A 21,866-nucleotide genomic window follows, 5' to 3' on the forward strand; every position below is an offset into this window, starting at 1 on the left:
CTTCACACCTCTGGGACCCGGTCCTATTTCCAGAACGGTGCCCGCAAAGTGAAGAGAGAGCAGCCATGCATGCTCTTCCTTCACTGTTATGGGAGTTCCTAGAATAGGCGAGTGCTGGCTCAGCTATTTCTGACAGTCCCATACCAAATAATACAGAGCTGGCCACTCGTCTACGGCTTTACCATCGGGCCAGTTACTTAACTGGCGCATGCGCACTGCATGTCAGTATGCCTCTGCCCACAGTGGGCAATGTACTGCGCATGCCCGGTGGTAAAGCGCAGAGGCGCTGGATTATGAATGGAGACGAGAATGACGCCGCAAGGATACAGGGCTGGCCGGACGATACAGAGGGGAGGAGTCCGGCACAAGTAAGGCGGGGAGCACTTGCAGCACACTCTCCGCCCCTCAGCACTTGCGATAGGTAATTTGCATATCTTTAAAAATTCGTTTTTGGCACTTTGGAGGCTCTGAAAAACTAAACCCGGGTACCATCAGTGTTATGGATCTACCTCCCACAGAGCTATATAATCAGTTTAAAACAAGTTATGTAGGTGACAGACTCCCTTTAAAAAAAAGTCACATTTTAAAAGTGACGTGCGCCTTTTCATATATGAGATGGAACAAATCACCACTTTTGATTTGTAATGTTATTATATCTATTTATTTATTTTTACGCCCTACACAATTATTAATAAATGTCCCTAATAACTCCTAGATAATAGCTGCATCCAGTTTGCTGAAATGTTGCAGATGTTTCAATGTACTATGTATGGATTATATTATAGAAGCCCAATAAATGTTGGACTGTTCCCACCTACTCAATAACACAAGTTTTTACATATTTTATACTTTTAGCCTTCTTATGATTTCTAATATATCATGGTTAAAATGTCAATATGTCTTACCTGTGATGCATTGTTAGGACCTGTCACCAGAAAATACAATACAATCTGAAATTGCCATGTTATAGATCAGGAGAAGCTGAGAAGTGTGATATATAGTTATGTGGGAAAAGCTTCAGTAAAACCTGTAATTTATACATTTATATCTGCTTTTTACACCTAATGCGAACAGCTATTGGTACAGGAGCTTTTATCAATGATTGATAGCATTGCGTGTATAAGGGCTGTATTAGATGTGCAGAGGGATTCGTCTGGTCCAATGGGTTTGCTCCAATTATCCATAAGTTTCATCCTCTATAATTGATAGAATTAGACATCGACACACGAAGTGTCAATTTACTATTGTAGGGCTAGCTCTATATCTGAGTAGCCATTTCTTGCATCAAATATATCTCATTTATGGTTAGGACAGCATGGCGTCCATAGGACACCTGAAAGAGTAATGTATCTAATGTTGCCTTCGGTAATCTGTATGTGTCCCTGAGTGACGATTGGGACACTAATATGGCACCAAGAGGGTTAACATACGGTCCGCCTCCCCAGCCTATGATCTTGAATAGGTGGGGTGAGGGGTGGTACGTTTTCCTTGCAATATGAAATGCATGTGTTCGTCGTGACATGCGCCGCGTGGACCGCAGGAATGGAACGCACGTCCATGATCATCGACGTCAAACGTTCCGGGAGGCGGGCGCAATGGTGAAGCTAACTAAGCTGCGGTGGAACGCACGGCCATGTTTATACGCCCTGTGTGCATCGTCACACGTGCGCCTCGTTGCATCAATGACGCACACATCCACCATTGGATCCATTTGGAGCGCACGGCCATCTTGGGACTTGGCATGTGTTCCAATAGCAAAGGTAAGCATATACATCCTCCGGTTTGTTGTAGATATTAATCTACTGCTGGGACCCCATATAGTGATCCTTATATGTGGGGGGCTGTTGTAATCCTAATCATTATGACCTGGGCTAATTAACATGGCCAATAGCCAGGTCTTATGATAGGATTCACAGCCCAGGATTGGCCAATGATTTTCAGGACCACCCCCCTCTGGGGCTTTGAAAGTTAGTGGTTGTGTGAAGGGACTAATTGGAGCCACATCTTTTTTTGCCCCCTTGGGCCCCTCAAGCCATGCACCATTGGTCTGTGAGCGGAATCTGAAGTTTATCGCCAGATAAGTATCATACTGGTATTCAGTCTATCTAAATTGAGTAATTACACGTATATGGTGTTTCTCTCATAGACAAGTGCTGGCTTGGGGGTACCCCAGCTTTTGTTTTGGTTTTGTACTGTATTTGCTGTGTATCTTTGACACACATGATATTTTTGGTACTTGTGTCCTCTGACGAACCTTTAGAATTATAGGGGGAAACGTGTCGGGACAAGTAATGTAATACCAAGTTTTGATCAGGATTGTAAATCTGTACAGTTCTCGTGATTTTTATGTGTTTATCGTATTTAGTGTATATGAAGACCCAGGTATATGTATGGGGTATATTCACCTTTAGCAAGGGCCTATAGGGAAAGACAGTCGAGGCACGTGGACAGAGTGCTCCTACCATCCAGGTGCATCTCTGGGCTGAGGATATTTTGATGGACACCCTAGGGACAGACATTAGGGATCTTTACGTGTTGCCCCGTACCTCCATTCCTCAGCATTGGCCGTCTGTCTGGTCCTTTACAGCTCTATTCTGTGTTTGTCCATGTATTCACTGGTCCCCGTAAGGGATCTATATTTAATGATCTTTAATAAAAGTTACGTTTTAGGTAGTTGTTTTCAGTGATAGTGATATTGATTCTGCAACTACCCTTCAAGTATTTTTTCTTGTCGAGATTAATTTGTGCAGAGGGTCAGCCAGATCATTGCCTGTCACACCCATGTGTGGGAGGGAGACATCACACTGGACGAAGAAGGAAACATAGAAACATAGAATGTGTCGGCAGATAAGAACCATTTGGCCCATCTAGTTTGCCCAATATACTGAATACTATGAATAGCCCCTGGCCCTATCTTATACGAAGGATGGCCTTATGCCTATCCCATGCATGCTTAAACTCCTTCACTGTATTTGCAGCTACCACTTCTGCAGGAAGGCTATTCCATGCATCCACTACTCTCTCAGTAAAGTAATACTTTCTGATATAACTTTTAAACCTTTGCCCCTCTAATTTAAAACTATGTCCTCTTGTAGCAGTTTTTCTTCTTTTACCTATTCTCTCCTCTTTTACCTTGTTAATTCCCTTTATGTATTTAAAAGTTTCTAGCATATCCCCTCTGTCTCGTCTTTCTTCCAAGCTATACATGTTAAGGTCCTTTAAAGGAGAAGGGTACAAGGCCTGAAAGTAAGGGAAGAAAGAAGGACACCTATTAGTCAAATACCTAGTCACAGTCTTAACTGGCAATCACTATGGTGTTCAATAGGTTTTTATTGAGTTATAACAAGTGAGGGCAGCACAGTTTACAGAGGCGCGAATAGCGCATTCACAGCATTATAAGTAATAACAACAGAGTGCAAAAGAAAAGGAAAGAAAAGAAAAGGCGTACATAGGAAAGCAAGTGCAGCACGTCCTGAGTTCACATATATGAAGCAGCATATCCAGTGAGAACTACAGTGACAATGCAACTCTATCAGAGTATAGAAAACGGTAGGGGGGTAGCATAACGGCTAGATAGCCACATGCCCTACTGATTATGTATGCGTATTCTGAAGCGTACATTCTCCGCAAAAACCATTTCACAATGCATATGCTCATTAACAGATTGCACTACCGCTCTACCTCCGGGGACTGCGCCAACTTCCACTGGCGGGCTATAACATTCCTGGAGGCGCTGAGTACATGTGCTAAAATCCCCCTTATCTTGGGAGGGGAGTTGTCTAATCCTATGCCTAGGATTGACAGTTCAGGAGAGAGAATTATTTGTGTGGCAGTAATTTCTCTAAGGAGAGATCCGACACTTGACCAAAAAGGGGTAACTGAGGGACATGACCACCACATGTGCAAGGGAGTACCCACCATCCCGCAGCCTCTCCAGCAGAGGGGGGAATAACCCGGAACCAGGTGGGCCAGTCTATTGGGCGTCAGGTACCAGCGTAATTGAATCCTCCTAGCCTGCTCAACATGGTTAATACACCTGGTAGACTTGTAGGACCAGTGTAAGGCTGTGTTCCATTGCCGTACAGAGAATATTTTCCCCAGTTCCAATTCCCATCTGTGGGCGAAGGGTTGCTTAACCTTTAATTCCGCAGGGAGTATGGCAGCATAGAATGTAGAGATTTTAGGTCTAAGGGGGCAAGACTCCCTAATAAAGAGCTGGAAGGAGTTAGGAGTTGGGAGGTGACGGTCAGGCAATGAGTTTAGAAAATGTCGTATTTGCAAAAATTGATAAAAACAGAAGTTTGGTAGGGCATACTTGGTGTGCAAGGTGGCAAATTCCACTAGAGCATCCCCAGAGTACAAGCAGCCAAGACATTCAATACCCTTAGATCTCCATGTGCCTAGGGACAGATCAGGGACATGATATTCCAGCGCAGTCAAAGGGGCAACATTTAGGGGCACACTGAATAATTGAAAGGAATCTATGAGCTGCTTCCAAATATACATCATAGCCCGAGTGGTGTAGAGTAAAGGGGAGAACTGAACAGCTTTCAGACTACAGGCTGCAAGCAAAGCTCTCAAAGAGCGGGCTTTTACTAAGGATTCTTCTATCCCATGCCATTTTTGAGGGGAGGTAGGGGACCACGCTTCAAATGCCTGTTCCGCCAGGTTTGCAAGATAATATTTGTATAGATCAGGTACTCCCAATCCTCCGTTTCTAATGGGGGGGTGCAATGCATCTTTGGATATTCTGGGCTTTTTACCACCCCAAACAAACGTCATAAGGTCTCGTTGGAGTTGAGTAATCTGGGCCTTGGGGACCAATATTAGTAGGCACCTTAAACAATACAGTATTTTAGGGAGGGATAGCATCTTAGCAGCATTAATTCGGGCTATCCACGATAAGTGGACTTGGGACATCTTCGCATAATCCTTTTTGAGATCAGCCCTCAGATTGGACAAATTAATGGAGAGGGATTTGGGGACAGAGCGTGCCAGCTCCACCCCAAGATAAGTAATTGAAGTGGCGGCCCACTGGAAGGGGTATCGCTGTTGAAGGACAGATCTGGTCTCATCATTAACATGAAAATCCAGAACATAGGTTTTCTTCTCATTTAGTTTGTAATAGGAGCATTGTGAATATAGTCGGAGAACATTCGACACAGCAGCTAGCGAGTATTCTAGGTTTGTTATGGTCAGGATTACATCATCAGCATAGAGCCCTATGACATGTGAGGAATTACCATCTGAGACTCCTTGAATTTGAGGACAGGTACGTATATGAGATGCTAGGGGCTCTATAACCAGAGAGAATATAAGCGGGGACAAGGGGCACCCCTGGCGAGTACCATTCGTTATTGGGAACGGGTCGGAGATGAAACCAGAAGCCAAGACTCTTGCAGAAGGCACAGAGTATAATCCTAGAATCGCCTCATATATAGGTCCGTGAAACCCAAATTTACCTAGGACTTGTTCCAGGAACCCCCAGTGCACCCTGTCAAATGCTTTTTCGGCATCGAGGGAAAGAAACAATGTGGGGCTCCTGGAACTGCCCGCAAGTTGAATCAGGTCCAGCATTCTTCTGGTTCCATCCCGACACTGCCTCCCAGGAACGAAGCCCACCTGATCCGGATCTACTAAACACGGGAGATAAGTATTAATACGAGATGCCAGAATTTTAGCAAAAAGCTTTAAGTCTGCATTTAATAATGATATAGGTCTAAAGTTTGCCGGTTCATCAGGAGTTTTGCCTGGCTTTGGGATGGTTACCACCGTAGCGACCAACATTTCTGGGGGTATGGCTCTAGAGGTGAAAAAACTATTAAATAGTGAGGTCAGGTAAGGTGTCAGCTGTTGCTTAAATATCCTATAATAATTAGAAATAAAGCCGTCCAGACCAGGGGCCCTACCCAGGGGGGTATTGCGAATGGCAAAATGAATTTCCTCACTAGTTATGGGCAAGTTCAGAGCATCTAGCTGCTCTCTGGTTAGTGCAGGTAGGTGAACTGAGTCCAGGAAAGCCTTTATTATATCAGAGGAAGGCTGGAAGACAGAAGGATCATCCGCTAAATTATATAGTCGCTTATAATACGCAGCAAATGCATTAGCTATCTCCTGAGGATGCGTGTGGGTGACATTATCATGACATAACTTGCCTATCCTGGACTCAGCCACTCTGCGGTGTAACCTACGTGCCAAAAGTGCCCCCGCCCTGTCGCCCATATGGTAAAAGGAGGTGCGAAGTCTTCGTAACGTCCTTTCATGCTTGTAGAGAAGGAGTGACTTCACCACCGAACGGGCATCTTGGAGGGCTTTTAGGTTTGCAGGGGTAGAGACCTTCTTACACAGCTGGTCTGCCGCATTCAAAGCAGATAAGGCCGCTGTCAGTTGTTGGTCCCTACATTTCTTTAGACGAGCAGCTGACTGTAATAGGATCCCTCTCATATACGCCTTGTGCGCCAGCCACAGAGTCGAGGGGGAGATTTCAGGGCTTACATTCAGTGCAAAGAAATCACAGATTTTGGATCTAAATTCCTCAACTCTCTGTTCACTTTTAAGTAGGTAGGGGTTAAGTCTCCACTGAGCAGGAGAGCAGCCGGGTAGCCCCGTGTCCAATTCCAGGGTTATGGGGGCGTGATCGGACCAGGTGGCGCACCCAATGTCAGACTTGATTGCCTTATGCAGGAGGTCCCTAGATCAGAAAGTAGTCAATACTGTATGACCAACTGCTTTTTGTATCTGATGGCGTCTATTCTCGCTTGTATTGGAAATTTTCAATAAAAATGATTGAAACAAAAAAAAGAAAGTAGTCAATAGGAGAGTGGGACAAGTGAGCTGAGGAGACATAGGTAAAATCTCTCTCATCTCCGTGATGATACCTCCAAATATCATGATAGGGCAAAGTACTTAGGGTGGACCTTAAATCATCCCGCTTGACCCCCGGGGCTGTGTGACAATCAATATCCGCATTTACCGGTATGTTAAAATCGCCTCCTATTATTACTGCACCTTTCGCCACCTTGCTGAGCTTTCTAAAGAATCTGTTGAGAAAGGCTTTCTGTCTGACATTGGGTGCGTACACTGAGGCAATGGTGTATAAAACATCATTAATAGAGCAGATCAGAATAATAAACCTACCATGTGGATCTGATACAGAGTGGTGAAGGGTGAATGTTACCGAGGCTCTGACCCCAATAAACGTACCAGCCTTACGCCGTTTAACTGAGGGAGAAAAGAACATATGAGGAAAGAGCCTGTGAGCGCATCTATGCTGATCCTTCTCCAACAGATGAGACTCTTGTATCAGAACCACATCGCAGCGAGCTTCTAGTACATCAGACCATAATTGAGAGCGTCTGAAGGGAGAATTCAGACCCCTCACATTATTAGAAAGGAACTTTAGCCCCATAGTACTCGGTTGTAGTACACAGTGTGAACCAAAAGGCTGACTGCTGCTATATAGGGGTCCAATATAAGAGCCCCATGACTGCAACTGTTCCAGGGATAGTACGCCATAAAACAAAAAAAAAAAAGAATAGGAGAGTACAAGCACAACTTAAACATTTGAACTGGCAATCACTATGAACAGACCCCAAAGGTAGGTGAGTTCATACACAGGAGTACCTCGAGTCCTAACTCACCCTATAAGGCCCTGGCGACAGTGACAGGATTGAGACTACCTGTTCCTCCAGAAAGGAAAGACGACCAGGAGTCTCCATCAGGCCTACAACAAGGGGCAGGGGAGAAACAACACGCAGATGAACCAAAACAAAATGCAAAAGGGAAAGGAAACACTTAACTTTCCAGTAGCTATGGCAGCAACAGAAACTCGGCTGAGAACCAAACACCAGCAGACCACAGATACCACTGAAGCAATAAACCGCACAGCATTGTGGGAGAACCAACTATAAATAAGGAAAGTTAAATGACCACAATAGCAACACCTGGAGGTTAGAGGTGTGGCCAGAATCAGAAACAACACAGACGTCTATTGATCCACAAGTAAACCTGTCAGACAAAAGCACGTGTTGCCAGTCTCACAGATATTCTGTCACCCATTGTTGCGGGGACGTCTGTATGTCTCAGTACGTCCGTGACACTGCCTGTGTAAAAGTGACTTTGATTACCCGATGAACAGGCAAATGCTCATTCATCAGGCAATTGCAATTTTTATGCAGGCTAAAAAAAAATCATTGTTTGCCGGTGGCAGATCATGCAGTGAAATCACTGTCTGCTGCCGGCAAATAATTATTCTGTGGAGACGAGCGACGGCATTAGTGATTGCTCCTCCCCATACAGTGGAGGAGATCATTGTAGCGGTCTCCCTAACTGACCAGCAGGTGATTGTCTGGAAGGAACGCTACCTTCCCAATAATCGCCAGCCTCATCTCCAGGTCTAATACAGCCCTAAGTGTGCATAAGAGATAGCTGTCAGTCACTGATAACACCTCAGTGTACCAATAGCTGTTCACAGGAGGTGGGAAATGCTAAGATATTAATGTATAAATTACAGTTTACCTTTTCCCACAAAAAATATATATCAATCCACTCAGCTCCTCCTGCTCTATAAGATACTGCTTTTAGATTGTATTGCATTTTGTGGTGACCGGTTCTCTTTAATCTGAATTTACTTGCATTCTTCCATGTCTCTGGCCTTATTTCTGCTTTTTTTCCAGTCATCTTCCATTGTATGTCAGTACATGCAGTTGTAGCCAGCATTGTATTTCAGTATGTGCAGAACTCTGCAGAGAACCATATGGTATTAAAAATGTTTGTGTTTTTGATCTTTTTGGCTACACCCATTGTTCACAAAGTAATAAATACATTTTTTTTTTCATAGGTTTTTTTTTTTTGTAGTGTTTCACAATCTGAAAAGCACAAGTCGTGCAGACGTGCTAAAGAAATTTGTTCACACAGCTATTTCTCCTCCTCACTGCAGAATCCACAGGAAAATACGGGCGACGTTTATAAACCATTCTTACCAGTTTTATGGTGTAAAAAAGTCACAAATTTTTGGCATGTGCCGTTTTTATGCAAAAATTATATATATATTTTTTTTTTTTCAAAAGGTCTAAAAGATGTAGCAGCTTCACTGCAGTAGGGGGGTGTCATGAAAGCAGGAGAAATATCTCTAGACATATATAAAGATACACCAAATTTATCAAGCAACGAGCGACAATTATGGTAGCACAGGCTCAAGAAAAACTGACTTCAAAAATTCCCCTCATGGTAAATCTTTCCCCAACCAGTTTGCTGGCATAAATTGGAAAATTTTGGCTTTCTGCCACGCTTTGTAAATGAGATTTTTTTTTATGTTCTTCTTGTCCCAACATATCTACTTACAAAGAAACAAAAGGAGAGAGGACTCAGCTTATCCTTCTGGATACGGCTTAGGGTATAGAGGAATTGATTGGAGTGACCAAAGATGCAGATGTCATCACCACCCCCTGTGGTCAGTCCACTCTCCCAGACATATGGCTCACACGGCATTTACACAGGTTATTAGGCTGACATATTGTCAGTAAAAGCATTGCACTGATGATCTGCTTATCGATGGTGAACAGTCTTTCCAAGGAACAGGAATATATGTAAGATTGGTAAAAGAACAAAGAAAAGTCTGCATCCTCGGCCAGCTTTATAGCACTCATGTAGGCTAGACTTCTAGATGGATTTCAAATGTAACTGTTGCTTCATAGAAAGGTGCTTGGGAGTCAAAGAGGACCTGTCACCTCTCCTGCATTTCAGTTTGAGTAGCTACGTTCATTCCCTATGTAATAACAATTCTGAACCATCTTTTCATATGGCATATGTGTTGTTCTATTCCTGTATTATTCCTACTATAAGTGCATGAATGAGCTGCCCAGCAGTCTGCCATAAAGGTCCTTCCGGGCATTAGCAGTTGGGAGGGTGTGTCCCTGTATAGTCTAGTAATAGAAGCACTGATTGCATAATGTCAGACAGGGACACGCCCCACCAGGTAACCCCCAGATGGACCTCTATTGCAAAATGCTGGTAAGTCATTCATGCAATTCTAGTAGGAATAACAGAGGAATGGCACATCATAGAGGTATAAGAAAAGATGCTCCAGAATTGTTATTGGATGGTTGAAGGGGTAATCCCGTTGTTCGAAGTTATCCTCTATCCCAGTGGTAGGTCCCCCACCGATCACGAGAATAGGTGCCTCGTACCCCTTGCAGCCCCTGAAATGAAAGGAGTAGCTGGTCGGGCATGCGTCCGGCCACTCTATTCATTTCAATGGGAATTCTGGAGATAGCAAGCCACTGTACTCAGCTATCTCTGGAACTCCCATAGAAATGAATAGAGGGGCCATGCACACGTACGACCGGCCGCTCTGTTCATTTCAGGGGGGTACGGGGTACACATTCTTGTGATCAGTTAATTTTAAACAACCGGAATACCCCTACTAAAGCAGACATGTCAGGAGAGGTGACAGGTCCTAAGGGGAACCTGTTAGGAGCATTATTATATTGTATAAGAACAATAGACAGGCACTCACCATCTGACTCAACACAGGCAAGCCTTACTCTCATTCATATTCTATGTTATTGGCCTTTTTAAATAATTTATATTAGAATCAAATGTGTATTTTATTTGATTGCCTGTGTTGAGTCAGATGGTGAGTGCCTGTCTATTGTTCTTATATAATATATACGCTTTTAGTGACCGGGTGAGCCACTCCAGACAGCACTAACCCACAGCAATAGGATAGGAGAGCCTCTATAAACATCCTCATTATTATAGTGTGTCTGCGATAAGCAATATATACAGACCAGTCACGTTACCTATTTTCTTGCCCTGAGGACATCTTAATTGTCCGTGTGTATTCCATATTTTGTGGAACGGAACAGCTGGCCCCCTTATGTGGACAATAATAGGACATGTTCTATTTTTTTGCAGAATGGACATGCAGACATACGGAAACGGAATGCACACTGAGTTACTTTCTTTTTTTTGCAGACCCTTTGAAATAAATGGTTCCGTATATGGTCCACAAAAAAACGGACACAGAAATAAAATACGTTTGTATGCATGAGCCGGAAAACTTCTGCCTTCTGGGATAATAGGGTCTATATAACCTCTTATTGCACTATGTATAAAAGCAAGTAAAATAGAATAATTACATATTTTATGCATAACTGTAAATTAGGGGTCAGGTCCTAGAAACACAGCACCACTGCTAAAATAATTTCATTAAAAAAAAGGTAATAATTTTATCACCAATAGCTTAATTATATGGCAAGCTCACCCAATGCCAGCGTACACGGCATTGGATTTTCATGGAAATGGCTGTACCTGGTTGGCAGGGAGATGAGCAAATAAAACGGTGACTATGCAGTAATATACGGGCTGTATGCATGAGACCACAGGGACGGATCCAGTCCTCTTCCACAAACCACACAAGAAAGCACACATCTAGGTAAGTGCATCTTCCATGTCACTTCATCCATTAAAAACTGTTAGAACTTGTCACATAAAGGAAATGTTGTGTGTGTGACATCCCGTTAGAATTGTTGGCGCCTCTGTTGTTAATCTGCTAATCCCTTCTACTCCTGAGGGGTCTGTGACCTTTCATTGTATAACAGGTAGACTTTTGACCACATACGGTACTTGAGACGTGTCGGATATTACTGAATCAGGTTTTTATTCTAATGGGAGATTGCTCATCCATGCAGAAGTTGTATTGTTTGTGCTCTTGATATATAAATCAAATTAAAAAAAATACAATATATCAATGGTATTGAGAGCATCTTGTTAATTGCATTAAGAGGGGTTGGCTCGGCATGGAAAAAATTTGGGGATGGCTGAGCATGCTGTAAGTACAAATAAAGCCCCAGTAACCTGCTCTGGTCGTCCTGATTACTGCAGCGTGTCACCGTCACCGCACTTCCGATCCCATGAAGGTCGCACGTCACCACTGCTGGCTGATGAATGGCCACATGGCTGTGCCTGCACATGTCACCGGGCCACTGAGTGGCAGGCAGCGGTAAGTTTGCTCGGCTATGTTTTCAACTCCCATAAAAGCGTGCAGCCGCCTCTCCATCCACTGCGGCTATGAGATGGGGCTCAATACAGGTCCCACTTCCTGTGAATATTCCATAAATGTCCAGATGGGAATAACCCTTTAACCTCCTCCTCCGCCCTAGACCACCAGATACGCTAATATTAACTCCTTCTCTGGCTTTGAACCCTTCAATGAGCTCAAGCTACCGGTTTCAGGGCCCATGAGTTTTTATCTACACACCTCTGATTGGCACCTTCAGTATAGAGCTACCATTTAAGTACTGCAAAAAAACAAGACTTTGGCCTCTTGCACACGAACGTGTTGTGCCCGTGGCCATATTGCGGCCCGCATATGGTGGGTCTGCAATACACGGGCACCGGCCCGTGTGCACTCCGCATCACGGATGCGGACCCATTCACTTGAATGGGTTCACAATCACGGAGATGCGTAATGGAAGCATGGATTGGAAGCTCTGCGAAGTGCTTCCATGGTGTTTCTGTCAGTGCCTCCGCACCGCAAAAAAATACAACTTGTTCTATTTTTTTGCAGTGCGAATGGATCATGAACCCATTCAAGTTGAATGGGTCTGCATCCGTCCCAGCCAGCGCACAGACGTTACCCGTGCATTGGGGACCGCAAATTGCGATCCCCAATGCACGGAACGGATGTATAACTTTGTGTGCAAGAGGCCTTAAAGTATAACTGTCATATATATATTTATTTTTTTGTATTGGATTGTGGTGATTAATATCTCCTTGGTGGCCCTATTTCAGCTTTTCACTGTGTACTCAATTACCCCTTGATTCCACAGTTTTGTTCCCTGTACTGCCTACTTTTACCTGTGCTTAAAATCAGGTTGCTAGGCATGGTCCGTCTCTCTATTGAAGGACGGAGGACGCAGAAGCACGCAGCGTGCAGGGTCAGATTACTGACAGCCAGGGACTGTGTGTAAATGATTAAAGCCAGGTCCTCCCCAGCAGCTGATAACGGTGCCTGGGCTGTGTGCACTTCTCCCTGTCCCTGCGCTTGGCAGACACTCCCTCACTCAGCAGAGCTGGAGAATGCAGAGCCGAAGCAGCGCAGACCAGGGAAGGGAGATCTGCCGTCTGCTCAGTGTATAAATGAAAGCAACATGTGGTAAGAGGACCCCTTTGTGCTGCAGGAGATTAACCCTTTAGGGGGGGAGGGCTCTGGTTACTGACACTTTTGGGGGGCTACTGTTACTGGCTAGTAAGGGCAGGCGGGATTAGCCTCAGGGTGAGGGCAGTGGCGGCCATCTTAACTGAATATTGAAATTGCAGTTTTATGCAGACTGGTTGCTAAGGGCTGAATCTTATTGAATATGGAGTAAGTCAGTCTAATAGTAACTGATTCTGGAATATCATGTTATTAGTAACTACATATATGAAAATTGAAATTAGGGTCTAAATGTGACAGTTATCCTTTAACCGCTACAGGACCGCCGTACGCAGGATTGCGTCCTGCCGGCGGCCCTGCTCTTCTGGGTGGACGCATATATGCGTCCTCCCGCGAGAGCCGAGATTTCCTGTGAACGCGCGCACACAGACGCGCGCGCTCACAGGAACGGAAGGTAAGCGAGTGGATCTCCAGCCTGCCAGCGGCGATCGCTCGCTGGCAGGCTGGAGATCTGATTTTTTTAACCCCTAACAGGTATATTAGACGCTGTTTTGATAACAGCGTCTAATATACCTGCTACCTGGTCCTCTGGTGGTCCCTTTTGTTAGGATCGACCACCAGAGGACACAGGTAGGTCAGTAAAGTCGCACCAAACACTACACTACACTACACCCCCCCCGTCACTTATTAACCCTTTATGAACCCCTGATCACCCATGATCACCCCATAAAAACTCCCTGATCACCCCCCCTGTCATTGATCACCCCCCCTGTCATTGATCACCCCCCTGTCAGGCTCCGTTCAGATGTCCGCATGATTTTTACGGATCCATGGATACATGGATCGGATCCGCAAAACACATGCGGACGTCTGAATGGAGCCTTACAGGGGGGTGATCAATGACAGGCGTGTGTCACCCATATACACTCCCTGATCACCCCCTGTCATTGATCACCCCCCTGTCATTGATCACCCCCCTGTAAGGCTCCATTCACACGTCCGCATGTGTTTTGCGGATCCGATCCATGTATCCACGGATCCTTAAAAATCATACGGACGTCTGAATGGAGCCTTACAGGGGGGGTGATCAGTGACAGGGGGGTGATCACCCTGATCACCCCCTGTCATTGATAACCCCCCTGTAAGGCTCCATTCAGACGTCCGCATGTGTTTTGCGGATCCGATCCATGTATCCACGGATCTGTAAAAATCATACGGACGTCTGAATGGAGCCTTACAGGGGGGGTGATCAGTGACAGGGGGGTGATCACCCTGATCACCCCCTGTCATTGATAACCCCCCTGTAAGGCTCCATTCAGACGTCCACATGTGTTTTGCGGATCCGATCCATGCATCCACGGATCCGTAAAAATCATACGGACGTCTGAATGGAGCCTTACAGGGGGGGTGATCAGTGACGGGGGTGATCACCCTGATCACCCCCTGTCATTGATAACCCCCCTGTAAGGCTCCATTCAGACGTCCGCATGTGTTTTGCGGATCCGATCCATGTATCCATGGATCCGTAAAAATCATACGGACGTCTGAATGGAGCCTTACCAGGGGGGTGATCAGTGACAGGGGGGTGATCAGTGAGTCTATATGGGTGATCACCCCCCTGTCATTGATCACCCCCCTGTCATTGATCACCCCCCTGTCATTGATCACCCCCCCCCTGTAAGGCTCCATTCAGACATTTTTTTGGCCCAAGTTAGCGGAAATTTTTTGTTTGTTTTTGTTTTTTCTTACTAAGTCTCATATTCCACTAACTTGTGTCAAAAAATAAAATCTCACATGAACTCACCATACCCCTCACGGAATCCAAATGCGTAAACATTTTTAGACATTTATATTCCAGACTTCTTCTCACGCTTTAGGGCCCCTAAAAAGCCAGGGCAGTATAAATACCCCACATGTGACCCCATTTCGGAAAGAAGACACCCCAAGGTATTCAATGAGGGGCATATTGAGTCAATGAAAGATTGAAACTTTTGTCCTAAGTTAGCGGAAAGTGAGACTTTGTGAGAAAAAAACAAAAAAAAACAATTTCCGCTAACTTATGCAAAAAAAAAAAAATTTCTATGAACTCGCCATGCCCCTCACGGAATACCTTGGGGTGTCTTCCTTCCAAAGTGGGGTCACATGTGGGGTATTTATACTGCCCTGCAGGGGCGTAGCTAGAAATGACAGGGCCCCATAGCAGAAAAAACTGTTATGGGCCCCCCCGTCCCGGATCTCCCACATACCTCTCGGACCTCGCCACCACATCCGCAGCTCCTCATGCGCTTGCGACGGTTACGCATAGGACTGAGCACAGACAGTTGGTCACTGGCAACGCATTTGTGCCAGTGTAGGAAATGTATGAATCTAAGTGTGGGTTCACACCTGAGCGTACTCTGTATGCGATTTTTCAGGCGTTTTTATCGTGCGTTTACATACGCGCGAGAAAACAAGCAAACGCCCATTGTCGCTCGTTCCCGCTAAGTCTATGTGCAGGAAAGTGCGACAATACGCCCCAAAGAAGCTCCTGTACTTCTGGGGGCGTAGGGCGTTTTACAGCGCGTTCGTATGTGCTGTAAAACGCTCAGGTGTGAACCCAGCCCAAATGTCTGTGTATTATAGAAGATTGTTAAAGAGGACCTTTCACCTGGAAAAACATTGTGAACTAAGTATGCAGACATGTAGAGTGGCCAATCGCAGCGCACAGCTCACAGCCTGGGAGTTTTTTTTTCTCCCAGGCTGTGAGCTATGCGCTGCGATTGGCCAGCGCTGCAGCCTAGGAGAAGGAGACGCCCACAGGACAAGGGCAGACACCGCCTACTATAACTTACAGAGAGAAGATACCGGAGGGCATAACGGGAGAACGCAGCGGTGCCCATGGATAATGGTAAGTGCAGTGAGATCCCCGGGCGCCGCTCTACATGTCTGCATACTTAGTTCACAATGTTTTTCCAGGTGAAAGGTCCTCTTTAAATTGTACAGGGGTCTGTAACACAGGAAGGTGAAAGTACATATCGTGGGGGGTGCATGTGTATTAGACAGAAAGTAGGGATATGTATCTTGTGTAGTTTGGGTATTAGGGAGAGTAAGGGGTATATATCTAGTGCTGATACACGTGTAGGTGAAGAGCGGCTCTGTAACAGCAATAGATATATACACCCCTTACTCTCCCTAATACCCAAACTACACAAGATACATATCCCTACCTTCTGTCTAATACACATACACCTCCCACGATATGTACTTTCACCTTCTTGTGTTACAGACCCCTCAGATAGGATTAGGTGGCTGTGTCTTCGCCAAAACGCCACTAACCATTACCACACCACACTATTAAAAATTGCAGCTGTGCCTGCCAGGCTTGAGCAGGTATATGTGTGAATATGGATTAGGGAAGATGCTGAGATACGGCTGTACCTCACTGTGAGGTACAGCCGGATCTCAGCATCTTCCATATTCACACATATACCTGCTCAAGCCTGGCAGGCACAGCTGCATTTGTGGTAATGGTTAGTGGGATTTTGGCAAAGACAGAGCCACCTAATCCTATCTGAGGGGTCTGTAATACTTGTCCACTTTAGTCTCCAGTTACAGTACTCCACGTCTGACTCCACTCACTGACTGACGCTGCCACCTGCCGCTTTGGTTGGACACACATCGCAACAGGGACAGACTCAGTCCCACTCCCCAGCCAGCCCTCACCTCAGCCACTTGAACCGACACAGTGAAGCCGTACCATACCGCGCGCGCCGCCAAGCCAGCCAGCCACCCACACTCCAGCAGCTCGCCTCGCAGCTTCCTTGTACATGCTGCTTCCGCCTCCTCCACTTCCGGCGAACCACAGCCCAGACTGCCTCTCTGCCTCCAGCTACGAGTCCGACCGCCCCCTATCACAGCGCCACGCCCCGGGCCCGGCCCTCTCGCCACATGATTTTTATTTTATTTATTTTTAATCCTCAGTCGGCGGCGGGCCCCCCAGTGGCGTAGGGCCCCATAGCCATTGCTATGGCTGCTATGGCGATCCCTACGCCACTGCTGCCCTGGCTTTTTAGGGGCCCGAAAGTGTGAGAAGAAGTCTGGGATCCAAATGTCTAAAAATGCCCTCCTAAAAGGAATTTGGGCCCCTTTGCGCATCTAGGCTGCAAAAAAGTGTCACACATCTGGTATCGCCGTACTCAGGAGAAGCTGGGGAATGTGTTTTGGGGTGTCATTTTACATATACCCATGCTGGGTGAGAAAAATATCTTGGTCAAATGCCAACTTTGTATAAATAAAAAGGGAAAAGTTATCTTTTGCCAAGATATTTCTCTCACCCAGCATGGGTATATGTAAAATGACACCCCAAAACACATTACCCAACTTCTCCTGAGTACGGCGATACCAGATGTGTGACACTTTTTTGCAGCCAAGGTGGGCAAAGGGGCACACATTCCAAAGAGCACCTTTCGGATTTCACAGGCCATTTTTTACACATTTTGATTGCAAAGTACTTCTCACACATTTGGGCCCCTAAATTGCCAGGGCAGTATAACTACCCCACAAGTGACCCCATTTTGGAAAGAAGACACCCCAAGGTATTCCGTGATGGGCATGGCGAGTTCCTAGAATTTTTTATTTTTTGTCACAAGTTAGCGGAAAATGATGATTTTTCTTTTTTTTTTCTTTTTTCCTTACAAAGTCTCATATTCCACTAACTTGCGACAAAAAATAAAAAATTCTAGGAACTCGCCATGCCCCTCACGGAATACCTTGGGGTGTCTTCTTTCCAAAATAATAATATTACAGGCTATAGCTCCTAGAGAGGGGTCGTTGATCTAGGGAGTTATTCCGATTGGAGTCAGGAATTATTTTTTTTCCCCCTAAAGTGAGGAAAATTTGTTTCTACCTCACAGTATTTTTATTTATTTTTTGCCTTCCTCTGGATCATCTTGCAGGATAAGAGGCTGAACTGGATGGACAGATGTCTTTTTTTCAGCATTATAAACTATTTAAGGCATAACCCCATTAAAGGGGTTGTGTGAGTTTAGAAAAAAAAATAAAAAATTTACATTTTGTTCCAGAAACATCATCACCAGTGGCGTAGCTAGAACTGACTGGGCCCCACAGCAAATTTTTGAATGGGGCCTCCCTTGATCCCCAATGGGCACCTCTTCTCTTCGTGCAACACTATGTCTAGACAAGCACTACACTGTGACCTGACGTCGCACAGCATCAGGTCATACTGCAATTCTGCACACACTATATCCCATCCTGAAGCTGTGTGCTGCCAGGTACAAGTGCAGTGCAAGCGCCCGGAAGAGAAGACCAGTGGTACTGAAAATAAATCCATTTGTCCTCCTCCTGAGTAGTGATGAGCGGCATAGGCAATATTCATTTTGGTGATATTTCGCATAATATTCGCAATAAATTAGCGAATTCTAGAATACGTGATCTCCAGTCATTATTGTCGCGATTGTGCAAATCGGCACCAATGATGTGCATATTTTTTGCGCAATGCATGCAACTTCACATTTTATCAGTAGATATTACTAATTGGTGTACTAAGTATTGTGACATCACAGCACTATGTCTGTAAGGCCTCATGCACACGACCGTAGTTTGGTTCTGCATCCGAGCCGCAGTTTTTGCGGCTCGGGTGCGGACCCATTCACTTTAATGGGGCCGCAAAAGATGCGGACAGCACTCCGTGTGCTGTCCGCATCCTTTGCTCCGTTCCGTGGCCCCGCAAAAAATATATAGCATGTCCTATTCTTGTCCATTTTGCGGACAAGAATAGGCATTTCTACAATGGGCCGTCCGTTCCGTTCCGCAAATTGCGGAAGGCACACAGGCGGCTTCCGTGTTTTGCAGATCTGCGGTTTGCGGACCGCAAAAAACTGAACAGTCGTGTGCATGTAGCCTAACATGTATGTATGGACAGCAGAGAAACAGTAATTCCTATCACACTACCTAACACCCTGCACTGAAACCCGTCAGCTACACTATATCACTATCTAACCTACACTGACTATTTCCCACTAACTATCTGTAATATATATATATATATACTAACTAACTAATGTAATTGGATAAGGAATAGGATCCAGATGAAAGCACAGAGCACAGCAATGACACTGCTGTCTCTCTCAGAACTACAAAACAAAAAAAACTGCAGAAAATGGCTGCTGGGGAGGTTCTTATATAGTAAAGGGGTAGGCAACTTTCCTATTGGTTGCTAGGGATGTTGCTAAGTTCTGACAAAGACATTGCAGCCTTCTTATTGGCCCACAAGCAAGAAGGGAGGTTACTGATGGAAAAAAAAAATCTAGAATATTCACTATTACGAATATATAGCACTATATTCTACATCTTCGCGAATTCTCGAAGTGCCGATGTTTGCGATAAAAATTCATGATTAGAATATTTGCGATCAAGACTACTCCTGTACCCTTTCCTGAGTTCAGGCCCCGTAGCAGTCGCTTCTCTTGATTCCATGGTAGCTACACCGCTGAGCTTCACTTGTGACCACGCCACTGCTATGGGGCCCGTGAGCAAGAGGGCTCCGCTGCTCTGCCTCCATTGTGATATCTCTTTGCGACCTTGGTAAAGTATATAGAGTTTCTGAATAACCACTTTCTTCCATGGAAAAAGAACCGTAACTTCCGTGGCAAAGTCATCTTCATGCATGACCATGCACCATTGGCTGCTATGGGCATAAAAGGAAACTCATAATGTGGCCACCATCCTCACCTGACCTCAACTCTGTTCAGAACCTTTGGAGTATCCTCAAGCAAAAGATCTATGAGGGTGGGAGGCAGTTCACATCAAAACAGCAGCTCTGGGAGACTATTCTAAAACCCTGCAAAGAAATTCAAGCATAAACTTGCCTTACAATGATTTATATAGGGGTAATATTGCAGTAAGTTTGTATTTCTCTTCTTATACATTCTAAAATTGTATTTGCTTTTGCAGCTGCTGCCTGACATTAAAGGGGTATTCCTGTAGGTAAATGTTAACTATTAGATCGGTGGGACCCCCAACATTCTCGAGAACATGGGGCCCTGTAACCGCTGCAGGCCACCTGCTACTCCCCTGAAATGACCAGAGCGGCTGCTCCATTCATTTCTATGGGAGTTCTGCAAATAGAGTACAGCGCTCTGCTATCTCTGGTAATTTCAGGGGAGTAGCAGGGCGTACAGAGCCCCCGTTCTCAAGATTGGTGGAGGTCCCAGCAGTAGGACCTCCACCAATCTTGAGAACGGGGGCCATGTTTGACCGGCTGCTCCGGTCATTTCAGGGGAGTAGCAGGGCGTACAGGGCCCCTGTTCTCTACATTGGTGGAGGTCCCAGTAGTAGGACCCCCACCGATCTGATAGTTATCTCTTAGCCTGTAGATAGGGAGTAACTTTTACCTATCATAATACTCCTTTGATAAGTACTGCTGTTGGCTTACTTGTAACCAGAAGTCCTTTTCTTGTTCTATTCGTATAATGTAGAAAGAATCTGAATCGCACCTCCTCATTCCTATACTAATGACTACTGTATGTAATTTGCAGCATTTCTATTGATAAAACATGGCTATACAGCACAAGTATCAAACATTTGCTGTGCACTAAAAGAGGCATTAGTATACAGTTTGATCAAAGAGCATAGGCCCACTTACTGCGACAAGGTTGCCTCTTGTTAAGTGGGAACCTACTCTAACCATAGCGCAGTGCCGTGCGGCGACCACCGCCCCACCGCACCAGCAGGCAATGGGATCCAACAGCCACAATGCTTCCCACTCTGAGTCAGCACTCCTCCCCATGTGGCACAGGTGCTTTTAATTTAGCAGTAGTCTGCAAAGGGTCAAATAATTCCTACCCCATCTCAGTTGAAGTTCCTGAGAAGCTGTGAACAGGTGATCCCTTTGCACCAGTTCACATGCAGCGCTGGACGGTGGCCGTCGCTGCTTCTGTGCCGTGCTGGTGGAGTGATGGGATCCGAGGCCTAGGTGGCTCTGCCTCACGGTGGGGCCGCATTGTGGCTGTTGGATCCCATTGCCTGCTGGTGCGGTGTGGAGGCGCGGTGGTTGCCGCACGGCACTGCGCTATGGTTAGAGTAGGTTCCCACTTAACAAGAGGCAACCTTGTCACGGTAAGTGGGCCTATGCTCTTTGATAAAACTGTATACTAATGCCTCTTTTAGTGCACAGCAAATGTTTGATACTTGTGCTGTATAGCCATGTTTTATCAATAGAAATGCTGCAAATCACGTACAGTAGTCATTAGTATAGGAATGAGGAGGTGCGATTCAGATTCTTTCTACATTATACGACCTTTTCTTGTTCTATTGTCCCCAGTTTTATTCTATTCAATGTGTATGCAGCCATACGATTACTGTGCCCTTGACTACATTTATCAACATAAAATGAATCTGTCACGTTCTCCCCTGTACCCCACTGCTGACTGTTTGTTTTCTGTCCTGTAACCAGTTCTTTATCTATGTGCATATATTGTCCCCTAGTCCCTGCATGTGTAGCTTCAGCACAAGGCTCTTGTGTGCTCCTGTATCAAATGCTTTAGAAAAATCCAGATATATCACATCTGCAGCATAAGCAACACCCAGAATTGCACTTACCTTCTCAAGAAACCCAGCATGTTAGTCCGGCATGACCTGTTTTGCATCAATCCATGCTGGTTATCAGGTAATAATTTATTTACTGCTATAGACTTTTGCAGCTCAACTT

The sequence above is a fragment of the Bufo gargarizans genome, chromosome 1 (assembly GCF_014858855.1).
Source record: "Bufo gargarizans isolate SCDJY-AF-19 chromosome 1, ASM1485885v1, whole genome shotgun sequence".
Classification (NCBI taxonomy): Eukaryota; Metazoa; Chordata; class Amphibia; order Anura; family Bufonidae; genus Bufo; species Bufo gargarizans.